The sequence below is a fragment of the Danio rerio genome, chromosome 4 (genome assembly GCF_052040795.2).
Source record: "Danio rerio strain M-AB ecotype USA chromosome 4, GRCz13ab, whole genome shotgun sequence".
Lineage (NCBI taxonomy): Eukaryota > Metazoa > Chordata > Actinopteri > Cypriniformes > Danionidae > Danio > Danio rerio.
Window position 1 is genome coordinate 21,718,303 of NC_141024.2, and position 14,446 is coordinate 21,732,748.

Here is a 14,446-nt window from a genome sequence, read left to right on the forward strand (position 1 = left end):
ATGGTGTTCGACTGCATTTATGGCTTCAAAATTCAGAGAAAATTATTGTCTAACATATCCAGGTTGTTGTGTGTTTTATAGATGCCTGCATATTTCTACTCAAGTTGTTTTAATATCTTATTTTTTATATCAAAGGCAAATATATGTAGCATTACAAGTTGTTAATGCTTAGTGACAAAGATAATAACCAAACTGTGATCAACGCTTTTTGTGTGTTTTCTGAAAGCCAATCATTTGTTTGGATGTAGTTTATTTACAAGCATCCAACTAGTGCTTTTTTCTAGGGAAAACATTCATTTGTCCCTAATGGATGTGGCTGTGTACTAAGCCAGTGGCTTGTTTTAGCTGATCACGTGATCTTGGAGACAGGTACCCAGTGCTCTGTTTTCTATGCACTCTTTTCTCTCTAGAGATTGTCTTTCCTCCCACACATATTCGAGTGGTCCATTCTCTCACTCCCCTTGTTTTGTGAGAGAGACTCTTTACCTGTTTTCTCCATGATCAGACCAATGACAGAATTGTTGTTTAAATCTAGCCACATGCATTGTGTTTGGCCATGTCTGATGTTTTTCGAATCTCGTTCATTTGAGTGTGAATCATCCCTGAAGTACGTTGAGTAAGATGTAAACATCGCTTTCTTTATTAAGGTAAATCCTGTTAACTCAGATGGCACTTCCAGCGGAGGACAGAACTCTTCTCTAGAATAAAAGGCTGCCTTGAATATACTGCAATGCCAGAAGTATTTGCTTTAAAACAGAGCTTCAATGGATGGCCTCAAGTCTGCTATTGTGAGGCTGATGAAATGCAGGCAGAGCACTTTTGAAAAGACAAAATTCAATACAGAATATTTTAGTTTCTTTTAAGGTTATGATGAACAAGGACAAATGCATTGAAGGGACAGATGGATGAGAACATATAAACAGGACGAATGAGTCATTTTCAAGACTCATTCAAGGTTTTTTATTGACAATACTGGTAATTTTAACTTAAATCATTGGTGTTTTTTCATTCACATTTGTCCTAAAAGCTTACTAAATTTATTTTTTGTTTCAACTACATTTATTTTTTCACATTATCAAGTAGAGGTAGAGCATAAGTTTGTTCTTAAACAAGAAAAAATATTTTAGATTTGTAGCATAATTTAGAGGATAATTTATTATTACATGTCATTTTTATAATAATGTTAGGGCTTTTCACACTGCACTGAACCGCATATTATCATCATTTTTAACATTGTTTCTACATCTGGGCAAAGAAACATTGGTCACACTTTTTTTGAAGGTCCACTAGTTGAATTTAAGTTACATTGCATCTAAATGCCAACTAATTCTAATTAGAATGTTAGTAGACTGTTAGGTTGGGGTTGGGGTTAGTGTAAGTTGACATGTACTTGCAAAGTTTCTTACAGTCAGTTAAATGTCTGTTGAAGGAGCAGTATCAACAGATATTAAGCAGACACTCTACTAATACTCAAATGGACCAAATAAAGTGTTACCAATACATTTCACACCATTGTTTTTCAAGTAGTCTTAGCGCTATTTTTTTCCGTAGCAGGGTTAGAAACTCAGCATTGAGGTTTTTAGTTGGTTCATTGTGAAACAGAGCAGTGTTTGCTTGTTACTTCTGGAGACTTGGCAACAGACAGCCAATCAAAAACTGAGTAGCATAGCTCATGTCATATCAGTAACAGGAAATGTGCATTGTATAAACAACAGCAGGTGACAGAAAAGTTAAAAATGTCAAAAACTGTGGAAAATTGGAGGCAAAAGAAGAGATGATGTGTATGTTTTCTTGCCTTTGTGTGTCTAATGAAGCTTAAAACAACTAAAGACCTATTCTGTGGCATTTTCTAAATAACTGGCAAGACACAGGAAAAGCCGTGTAAACAGGTTGCCTGCTGTTCTTCCAATCAGTGAGAGTGACATGTTAACATTCATGCAGATACTGCATTGATGTTAACCCTGGGTTTAGGAATGTATAGTATGAAGCATCTCTTAGTGAATTAATACTTGATTGTTAACAACAATAACAATTAACATAATGTCATCCTTTCTTGTTTAATTTAACTTTTGACCCTCAACAATGAAATATCAAGGTAAAAAAAACATTAAATAAAAAGAATAAGAGCATTATTTCAGTCAAAAAATTATTTCAGTCCGACTGATGTTCACTATACATTCCTGAAGAACTTTTTTCAGTAATCCCAATAATTGTGTTTTACAGATCTTATGTATGCTTCTAGCTATAGGACCGTTTTAATACAGATTTGCAGGTCTGGCATTTTGCTTTAACAGAACCAGACTGAGATGAAAACAGGAAAGCTTAAGTAAGCTGCTGCTCTTGACTTTTGCCATAGTACTGGCAATGATATACTGTACAATTAATGGGCACTGTAGGTGTGTAGGTGTATGTGTCAGTGTGTGCATGTGGGGTTGATGGAGGATGAGGTGAACTCCTTAAGACTTTTTTGCAGAAAGAATGGGAAAAAATTACATTACTTGGTGTCATTAGTCCCCAAACATCATTTAAGTGTTGTAAAAAGGAATGGCAAAAGTGATAAATTATTTACCGTTGCAACTTTGTTTAAATTAATATAGCAAGAATCAAAATTGTAATACGTGTTTATTTTGAAAAAAAAAAACTATTAAAATCCTTAGGAACATATGTTTGTTGGGTTGTCTGCAATGAAATACAAGTCAAAGTAAATTTAGAAATCACTACGTTCTTTTTTTTTTTTTTTTTTTTTGCGTTTTCCAAACTGTCCCAACTTTTTCAGATTTGGGGTTGTAAAATGGGTTTGATCAGAAGGTAAAGATTATGTCCACACTCAAATGGTTGAGTCAGAAGTATTGAAGCATTAACATACATTAAAAAGAAAGAAAGGAAGAAGAAACATGAGATTTCTCTCTGTATTTTTACTTTTTTGTTTTTTAAATAGAAGTTTTATGTGTTCCCTAGACATTATACTTACTGTATATTGGTCTATTTTTATTGGTCATTTTATATCTGTGTGGAGCTTGCATGTTCTCCCCATGTTCGCGTGGGTTTTCTCCTGGTGCTCCGGTTTCCCTCACAAGTCCAAAGACATGCAGAATAGGTGAATTGGGTATGCTAAAATTAACCAAAGTGTATGAGTGTGTGTGTGTGTGAGAATGAGAGTGTATGGATGTTTTCCAGTGATGGGTTGCAGCTGGAAGGGCATCAGCTGCTTAAAACATATGATGGATAAGTTGGTGGTTCATTTCACTGTGGCGACCCCAGATTAATAAAGGGAGTAAGTCGAAAAACCTGCAGAAAACTTGCTGATAGAATAAAGAAATTGAAATTCGAGACTTTATTCCTCATTGAAAGTCACTAAACTTAAAGTTGTAGACCAAATTTAAAGATCAATGCAACTGCAATGTGCAGTATACTTGAAAGGGGATGTTTGTCTACTTACACGGCAGGGGATATTTGAGTTGATTGCCAAAGACAATCCTGCCTTATTAGCCAAAAACATGGAAAGGATTCCAAAGCTGTGGCACGCTCGCGATTTAACACAAACGTTTGAGTTCATAATTACTCACCCTTGGAGCTGTCATTACAGAAGAGGGGCAGAGGATGGCAAATGTGTCACGTCGGGATAAGTAATCCAGGCACGCGGCTGAAATCGCTTCTTAACTGGGTGCGGCGTGTCTTTCCTACAGACTTATGATTCTTGCACAGCGGCATGTCAAAGAAGGATGGGTGGGGGGTGGCCTTGAGGAGAAAACAGATTTAAAAAGTCATAGAAAAAGAAGAGAAATGGATAGACTCAACTGGCGACAATAAAAGGCATCTCACTGTTCTTATTTGTCATCCATTCCTCCATCAAACCACTCACTAGGCTCCCCTCAGTCGATTTATATTGCACTGTGGCCCTGACGTTCACACACACACACACACACACGCACTCCGTTTGAAATGAAAGGCCACTGCGAGCACAGCGTATGACTTGTGAATGGCATTCTTCTGAAGCCAGAAAACCTTGTCTCAGGGGAGTGGCAGCGGGGAGAGATGGAAAGGCTTTTTGTTGGCTGAAGAGAAACTCGAATCTGCGAATGAGAGCAACTCAGTGGAAATCAGCAGGGTGGAGTGACACATTCGCTCAAATGAGCCGTTTTTGTCGTCCTGTATCAGAATATCAAATAGCTGGAGATGAATGTTGGTCGACATCGAGAGAAGAAAGAAGAAAAGAAGATAAGGCACAGATTCATTTATTACCGGCTGTCACGCTGTGCCCTTCTCAAGTCATCGAGAGTGATGCACACAACGCCACAAGGTTATTTTAGTAAACGAAGACTAAAACTATTGGTCAAAAAAACATTCTCGTTAACTAAAATAATAAAACAATTTCGCAATAAATTAAAAGCTAAATAAAAATGTAAAACTGAAAATAATCGAAAGTAACAAATCTAAAAATTACCATAAATAAATACATACAATTAAGTTATCGTTTTCAGATTTAATAACCACTTATTTTATGATGGAAAATCTGACCTGGGGCTGTTAAACCATTTTTGTAATAGCGCTTTAACAGACAAATCAGATTAGTCAAGCACGTATATGTACAAAAAACATAAAATAAAGTAGGCATGTTAACTGCAAATAAACATATAAACGTATCTTTTATATAAAAAAAAGTGTTGTTACAATACTAGAATTTCCAACTTCGTTACGATAGCTTAAAAATATCGATATTCAATACTATTTTCAATACTGATACAGGATTTTTTTACTTCGATAAGATAGCTTGAAAAAATATTAATATTCTACACCATTTTCGATACCATGGGGAACTAAATTTGCAACTAAACCATATAATGTTTATATCAGGTACGTCTGCAGTCCAAAAAGCAATAAATAATATTTATTTTCTGATTAAAACAAGTGTTATTGTTAGCGTTAAAATCTTAATACTATTTTTAATTATTAATCTTCCTGTTGGTAAGAAGAAAGAGTATGAGAGAGTAAAGCCAGTGTGGATAAAAACCAAAGGTGTGATTGTATTATTTTAAATACTTCAGTATCGATATATTGTTATTTATCAATATATCGATATTTTTGACAGCATAACTATAAAGAAGTTTGTCTGAATTTTTCACAATATTGACTTGGATACATTTAAATTGCATCTGTGATTAAGGGTTCAGTGTTTGTGAAGTGTATTGTGTTCAGCTCTGGTGTTTCTCCAGCCAAGGTCTTATGCTTTGGACACAGGCGTTAGAGGTCTGCGAGGGATGGCTCCCAATCAGTTCGGAGGCTGTTAGCCAGCTATTCCACAGTGATTGCAGCATGACGTGCCAGAGCTGGAGCTCAATGCTTGTCTGACAATCACACCCTCATCATCCCTCTGACAACCTGCTCTGCTTCACTCAGGGTGAAAGCTGCCCAAGCCATTTCTAAACATAATGATCGGTTTCTTTTAGCAAATATCGCTGGCTGCATTTCAGCATTTTATGATGTGATTTTGCCTAATGAGTGCAAATTCTGAGGCAAATTACCCTTTTTAGGTTTGAATATTTCATTATTAATAAAACTATAGGCTGCTGTTATTTGCACTGACATGAAGATTGCAATGTCAAAAGGGGAGATGGCTTTATTTATAAATGTTAATTAGGTTTAAAACTAATGTTTTATTCATTTCCTTTATTTATTCTGAGATTACTGAGAGTTCAGTTTTTAATTGAGAATATGTGCTTGTTTCTATAAATTAATACATTCATTACAATTTAAAGCTGAAACAAGATTAAGATTAGATTAGAAGAAAAAAGCATTTACAAAGATTTTTCAGAAGTACATTGCATTTATATATTGTTCAATCATAATTAGTCATTAAGAACTGGTTTGATGAAACAATAATTTACAATCTTTTTTGATTTGTAGTTGTTGCTACTACTACTGCTGCTACTACTACTATTACTACTACTACTACTACTACAACTACTGCTTCTACTTCTACTACTACTACTACTAAAACTGCTGCTTCTACTTCTTATACTACTACAACAACTACTACTACTATTGCTACTTCTTCTACTTCTACCACTACTACTACTTCTACTATTACTACTACTGATTCTACAATCACTATTACTACTATTACTTCTACTACTACTTCTATTGCTACTACTACTTCTACTACTACTAATACTAATACTTTTAATAATATTAATAATAATAAACACCCATACACATTCACACACACATTATTATTATAATTATATTACTACTATTATTATTATTATTGCATATTTTTTGTTCTCCAATTATCAATACTATGATATTATTACTATTATTAGTAGTAGAACTAGTTGAAGTATTAGTATTGTAGTTGTAAAGCATTTTTCATTTTAAGTAGTGCAGCATAATTATAAATTATTTAAAATTTTATTTAAACGTTAGGTACATTATTGTTGATTTTAATTTATTTAAATTAGTTACATATTTGACACAATACATTTATTAAATTATTTAAATTAAACACTAGATAAAATATGTCAATGTTGTTATTGATGACAATGGTTTTCATAAGTTTTTATTCTTTTTTTTTTGTATTATTGACTGGTAGTTCCTTTATTTTATTGATAATTTGTTGGATAGTTACAAAACTTGTTGGCTCTAGCACTTGTAGTGGTAATGCAGGGTTCTTATCCCGCATAGCTTTATTTATTTTGACTGTATGTCAGCAGATCTGAAACAACAGAAACATTTGTTTGCATTTTGTTTGAGTGGTTTCACTAGAATGGATAGCGAGCCGTGAAAAATCGATAACTGGAGTGTGCAGAGAGAACATTGCTGCTGTCGCTTTCCGCCACTGATGACAGCATAAAACATTAAAAATAAATTCTGGCACCAAATCTCTACTCAATAGAACACAGATGCAGTGAAACTCCTGCTGCACAATTGTATGTGCTTTTTCTTTTTTCAGACACATTTCTGAAGTGAGCCATTTTGCAGAGTGGTGGGGACAAAATTGGCCCAGGCTAAAAGTGGTGCGACCATTCTAGATGACACCTTTGACTATAACATTACAAAAGCTTCAAAAAATAAAACACAATTCCTGCTCTCGTTTTGGGTTCGCTATCTTTGGAAATAGTTTAGGATGTGTCTGTGTGCTGCATGGGCCTACATGCACACCAGTAGACATAACTGGGTCTTGGGTGTCTTCCTGGATAATCATCAAATGGATGCCCTGTCACAATTGGCAGTAGCAAGTCACATGAGTCAGAGAGCTCTGCTGCTCAAAGCTCAGACTGCATTACAATCGCAATATCTCTGCTGTCATACACACTACTGCTCCTACACAGCTTTTAATCAAAGGCCATTGAGTTGTTGTCTCCATGTCTTGTGCTTGTTTTTACATATCCAGGTTTGAAACCAATTAAAAGACACGGATTGAGTTTAATCCCCTTTCCTCAATGGTGAAATACATGGATATGAAATTTATCACAGTGCCATCTGCAGCGGTTGGACTGGCTGGCCTCATGATAGTACGGAAATGCGTTCTGACTGCTTGTAGACTGATGTGATTCAACATGGGCTTTAGTTATTTTACAGTCATTGACCTTTCAAGGAATGTTGTGCACAGGCATGTAATGAGAAATGCTAAACGTGTGGTTAGTATAGATGACTGAAGAAGAACAAGGTATGTGAATGTTGCTTTGACTATGATCAATGTGCACTCTTAAAAATAATAGTTCAGTTACTGCTTTTTACAGAAAACACAACATTTTGTTTTTATTATGGTTGCACATTATCAATATCTGTATGACAAAAATAAATGTATTTTATTTACTTTAACCAGTATTTTCAGATTCATTTGCTCTGACTTTTAAAAAAAGATGACTGTATGTCATACAACCCTACCATGGCAAGGTGCAGTAACTACACATTTGGTCAAAATTGATTTCTACAGTCTGTTGGTTCAATCAAGCCTATATAATACACAAGAAGTCTTATTCATGTAGTTTTGAATAGAGAAAATGGCAAATGAAGCCCCGCATATTAGTACAGGAGCCAATCATTGATTGCTATAAACTGAGGATTCTCCAGGGGAGAAAAAAACAAAACAGCCAGGGCTCTATTTTAATGATGTAGGCGTAAGGTTCAAAGCACAGGGCCCAAAAGCATTAAGAGCATGTCCGAATCCACTTTTGCTATTTTAAGGAGGAAAAAATACGCTTTGCACCGTGCACATGGTCTAACAGGGTTGAGTTTAATCTCTTAATGTTATGGGTGTGTTTTGAGAATAAACCAATCAGAGCTTTATCTCACATTCCCTTTAAGAGTCAGTTACGTCGTGCCAAAGCGCTTTTGCTATTTACATGGCGGACTTTGAAAGTGGAAAAATTTTCTTGAAAGAAAACAGTTTAACAGACCATCTAAAATAATATTTTTTGTAAGATTTTATTCATTTAATTCTTTTTTATTTGTAAAGATATTTGTGTATTGGTGTACATCATGCATGTTTAAGCAATGTGTAAGCAAGGCGAACAACTCAGAACAACTTAAAAACAGCTTGTTATGCTGCTTGATGTTGCAAACTGACATTTTCTTATTATATTATTCTGCTTAGTCTATATAGTTATGCAAACATTTGTTTGTAGAGCAAGTAGTTTGACCATTTTCTGATGTTTATTATTTCTATTCGTTTCTGCCATAGGGAACTAAATCGGAATTTCTGCATTGAAGAATAAGGTCAATAGACTAAACATTATCACCTGAAAATGCCATTTAAAATCCCTATATTATATTAATGGAGGTAAAAACAAAATAAAACATTTTATTTACTAAATAAATGAATGAAAGGATGTGACAAATGTGTCTAAATGTGCTTAGATTACTTTAAAAAAAAAAAGAAACCTAATGCCAAGTAGGGCCTGATATTCTGTTAATATAAGTTTTGAAAAACAAAAAAAGTTTATATTCCAATATAATATGTTTTTAGTAAAAACAAAAATATGCACATGATATCAACATGCATTTTCAACACTGCAGATTGTGGGGAGTAAAATGAGTCAATATAAAAAAAGAGCTGAAAAAAATGAATCTTTAAAGATCACTAAATGATGTAGCTGAGCTGGACTACATCTAACAGAATTTAAACATCTAAAATGAAACAGAATGCTGAATAAAACTACCATATTAGGCCAAATGTTGCCAAATTTAACATTGCCATTTCTTTCTGATTTTAGTACGACCCATTTTCAGCTGCAAAAATACATTAACAAGGATGCGGCTGCTTCCAAAAGCGAAACAATGAAGTAGAGCTGAACTGAAGGAATGAAACAGAATGAGGGATGAAGAGTCATGAAAGGAAACTGTATCAGACAGGGATGTTGAATGACAAGTCATCTTTTCACAGCCACAGACATAAAAAAGCAGCTGAAAGTAATTAACTGGTGAGGTAGACAGCAGACAAACGGGCATTGGGGAGCGTTATTGTGGCGCTCGTGTCGTTTGTTTCGAGAGCATGTCTGTAGGAGCTGTCAGATTGCTGGCGCTTCATTGATTGGTGGGCAGGGAGACTGGGCTTTCTCATGCTTACAGCCTCTGCATTATACAGGATGATTTACACGCCGAAGCAGCTGTTCGTTCTGGCAGTGGTTCAGACCCCACATAAGTAGTTTCAAAGCAACTCTAATGGACTCAAAGCTGGAACACGACCACAGCCAGCCAACCGGGACAAGTGATACCAAAAGCACACCGCAAACTGTGGGTCAACAGCAACGACATTCACAAACACTTTTTGTTTGTGTATTGATATATGAAGAGTTCAGATGCAAAAACCTTTAAATGCCATTTGAAATGTTCCCGTAAAATAAACATTTTTCTCAGCCTACTCTGTTTATGTTCAGTTATTTCACTTTAAAAGAAATGAAAAGAACTTATTTGTCACTATCAAAGTAAAATGGCTGAGCCAAAATACAGGAGTCTGGGGAAAATGCTAATTTTAGAAGAAAATATCAAATGGCTTTTAGAGATTTTTGCATCTAAACTCCTTTATATATATATATTCTGGAGGACCATTTGCAGCCAATGGTTCAAACATTGTTTTCTCAAGGTAGTGCCCTTTATCAGTATGATAATGCACCAATACACACAGCAAGACTGGTTACAGAGGGTTTTGATGAACAAGAAAGTGCAGTTTAACATTTCCCACAGTCACCAGATTTAAGTAGTGTTGAGCCAATTTGGGGTTGTTTTGGAGGAGCGAGTCAGGAACTTTTTTCCTTCACCAGCCATAATTCTGCAAGTAGAATAGTTTAAAGTCCTGCTGGCCACTGTGTAGAACTTCTATCTGCCATTCCCAAAATGAACTGATGCTGTATTTGCTGCATAAGGAGTTTTAGGGCATAAAGATCTGTGTCCCTTCTGCCTGAGTAAAGAAGTGTGAAAAGTTCATGGCCTGGGTGAGAGGAGTCTTGAATGATGTTACCTGCCTGTTTTCTCATTCTGGAGATGTACAAGTCTTGGAAGTTGGACAGTTGCACACCAATAATCCTCTCCACTGCCCTGACACTCCGCAGCAGCCTGCTTATGTTTGATTGGTGGCTAATCTGAACCAGGCAGTAATTGAAGAACACTGAACTGACTCAATGACGGCAGAATAAAACTTTGTCAGAAGCTTCTGTGGCAAGTTTGAATTTCCTCAGCTGGCGAAGGAAGTAGAGCCTTTGTTAGGCCTTTTTCACAATGGACTCGATGTGAGTGTCCTGGGAGATGGTGGTGTTCCAGAACCTAAATGACACCACTGCTGCCAAAGTGCTGCCTATGATGGTGAGTGAGGAGAGAGCAGGAAGGTTTCTCCTGAAGTCCACAACCAACTCCACTGTTTTCAACTTGTTCAGCTCCAGGTTGTAAAGACTGTACTAGACAGCCAGCTTCTTAATATCCTGGATGAGCCCAATGACTGTGGTGTCATCTGCAGACTTCAAGACCTTGAAAGAGGGGTTTTCTGCATTGCATTTGTTGGTGTACTGACAGAAGAGCACCTGGGCAAAGGATACATCCCCTTGTGGCACCGGTGCTTGTGGTGTGGGTGTTAGATGTAAAGTTTGAAGTCTGTCTGTCTGTCAGGAAGCTAATGATCCACTGACAGATGGAAGTGGGCACAGACAGCTGGCTCAGTTTGGTCTGGAGGAGTGCTGGGATGATGGTGTTGAACACTGAGCTGAGTCCACAAGAAAGATTCTTGCATAGGTCTCTGCTTTGCCCAGATGTTTTAGGATGCAGTACAGTCCCATGTTGACTGTATCATTCACTGACCTGTTTGCTCCGTATGTAAATTGAAGCAGGTCTGTTAGGGGTCCAGTAATGTCCATCAGGTGTAGCGGCATCAGTTTTTCAAATGACTGTATGACCACAGATGTTAAAGCAACTGGTGTGTGGTCGTTTAGTCCTGTGATTTATGGTTTCTTGGGTACAGGGATGATGGTGGGATGTTTGAAGCAGACAGGGACTTTGCAAACTTTCAGTGATCTGTCGAATATTAGGGCGAAGATGGAATAAAGCTGGACAGCACAGGCTTTTAGACAGACCATGGAGACACTCTGTGCCTTTGGCTTTACTTGTCTTCTGTTTTCTAAAAAATCTGATATTCTTTTACAAATGAGTTTCTTATCAGTTGATAAAAACGTTTTTTGTGCTTAAATTTAAATTTGTACATATGAATTTTGAAAAATATGAAAATAGAAATCAATTATATATAAATATATACAATAATATAATTATATTATATTATAATTTGATGTTGTGGTTAAATAAATGTTTTGGTGAGCATAAGAAACAAACAAAACAAACTAAAGGCATTTTTAAAGTTAATTTTACCCACTTTTGAATAGTAGTGTATTTATTATAACAATTTATTTAAATGGTAAACATGCATTGTTGTTTTTGGTCTGAATCAAGTGAATCATGCAGCAGTTATTCTGTAGAGCTTCTGTAGAATATGCCAAATCATGCTAATCGTGCTGCATCTGTCACAACCTAGTTCTGAAAAAACACCTGATGGATTGATTTTGTGGCCATTCTTTTTTTGCTGTTACTTGATTTTTATTATTTCTTTAGTAAATCATCACTTAAACAATGCAGACAGTGTGTGTATGTAAATAAACATTAATAGCGGGTGCACTTGATTCTTCATGAATTCCCCTGTTTATTTTGATACAATGGAAATAATACAGTAGACCTTGGCTGTTTTGTCCCTGTACCAACTAGCTATTCTTTATTTGACTGATAAAAAGGCTTTGGTTTCCGTTTTTCCATATGTGATTGTCTATCCTTGCATTGCTTTCCTGCACCTGCCAGTCTAAAGTAATAGCTTTTAATCTGTGCATCAAAGCCTGGATAAAGAGCCTCAGAGGAGAGCGAGGATATGGATGAGAAACTGGTTTTGTTCTGCCTCCCTCCATGGCTTTTTCTTTCTCATAGCTATTGCTGCTTTGTGCTCGCCATGTTATCAATAACTGGGCTCTGACAAAGACAAATCACTTTTTCATTTTCGCATTAAAGAAAGACAAAATGATCTAGTCTGTGTGAGCTTGTCCTTTTGATTACTTTAAATACACCTCAACAATCTGCTCGGCTTGGCGACCACATGCTGCCTGCTTAATAGCACAATTCGTCCTAGCATTCAAATAGCTGTTGCCAAACAAGTGCTCTTAGAAAAGATTTTCTACTGAGATGTTTTCTATTTTCTTTCTGGATAATTATGAAGGTACGTGTTGGTTTAAGGAAAGTTCATCAAACAATGAACATTTGGTCATTGTTATGGTTGCTCTCAGAAGTGCAAAGAACTACTGTACACAACTTAAAGCACAAAAAAAAACCATGATAATGTCTATAAGTGCAGTATTAATGCTAATTTTCCTATGGAATGGCATCTATTAAACCCAAATGTATTCTTCATTGCTCTTTTTTTATCTATTATTCACTATAATATTTTTTTAATCATAATTTTCTTGTCACTAAAGATCTGCTGCAAATGAATCATAAACAAATTGTTTTGTCAGATTATTAGGTTGCCAAGTTATGTGACTCCAAAGTAAAATAATTTTTACATATACCATAAGAGAAAATTACTTTCTGGGTAAACTCCACAGCACAAATTACATTTTATAACTGCAAAAAAAAAGAGTTTCAATTTATGTGTCTGAATATGTCCATTTCCCTAATATATGGGTTAAAGACATTTTGGTGTTCACATCAAATTACATTCAAAAAAAGTGATTTTATGTACAGTACATAAAGAGCATATTAAATGCAAGTAAAATCTCTGCTTTCAAACTTGAAATAGCCTCTCAGAAAAAAAGTCAAGTTTATGGGCTAAAGTTTATTAAATTTAGAAGATTAAAAAGTCCCTATGGGTTCACAGAAACATAGCTCTGAGTGAATGAAACCATCCAGCTGATGGTTACATTTGAAAATGCACCTTGTTTAAAAATATAGATTTTTAAAATAATTAGTTTAAATGGCATATAAAATAAAATAATTAGTTTATCCGTGTTTTTAGCCTGTTCTTGTGGATGTCAACTTAAAACAACTCCAAATATGAACTATACCAGATCCAGATTACTACCAGATTTCCCTTCAGACACTAGCAGAGTGCGAGGGATCATAGGATTGATCATGATGCAAAGATTACTACCACTGAGAGATGGCCAAACATGCGACTGTGGGGAATATGTCTGTTCATCACATGCATGATGCGGTGAATTTTCAAAATAGTTTTGTAACAAAATAGTAACTTTTGCCACTGTGTGAATAAATACTGAATGTTTGTCGGTGTTATTACTTGGGGTTGTGGTTAAGCATTGAGTAATATGCTGGTGTTCAACTGCATTGCTTTAATCCATTCCTGCATTAGGCTCACACACAATCTGTGCTCTGACTACTCCTCGCTCTAAACGCAGTCTACCAATCACAACAGACAGGGTCATCGAACCAATCATCGCAGATTAACCTCATGCAAAGGAGAGGTTTAGGAACAAATAAAGCGCTAAACAAATCATATAGGAGCTGTTGTGATAATAAGGTAAAATTAAATGCATATTATAAGACAGTGAAAGTGTTTTTTGACCTTGCATGCAAATCAGCCTGTTGTTGGAGACCCCCAAAAATCAAAATATGACCTTTTGAAATGCACACTGGGGACTCTTTAAAATGTCTTGCTAATAAATGGGTAAAACCTTGAAGTTTTAAAGATAGTGGCAAAATATAAAGTTTTACAATCAGAGTCTTTTAATCTGTCATCGCATAATATAACTGTGCTAAATATTAGACAAGGTGTTTTGGTATGTGTAAGCAGTTCTTGCAAAGAATGACAATAGTTTGGCTATTCTCTCTACTGTATGCATAACATTCATCTCCCACTGCTTCATCAGCATTGGATTGAATAAAGTTAGTAAATAATGACCTGATGCAA

At 35.7% G+C, this 14,446-nt stretch overlaps 1 protein-coding gene across 8 annotated transcripts in view; it reads left to right on the forward strand.

Annotated features, from left to right (window-relative positions):
- Window positions 1–14,446, forward strand: part of syt1a (synaptotagmin Ia) — a 325,144-nt gene that overhangs the window by 167,281 nt on the left and 143,417 nt on the right.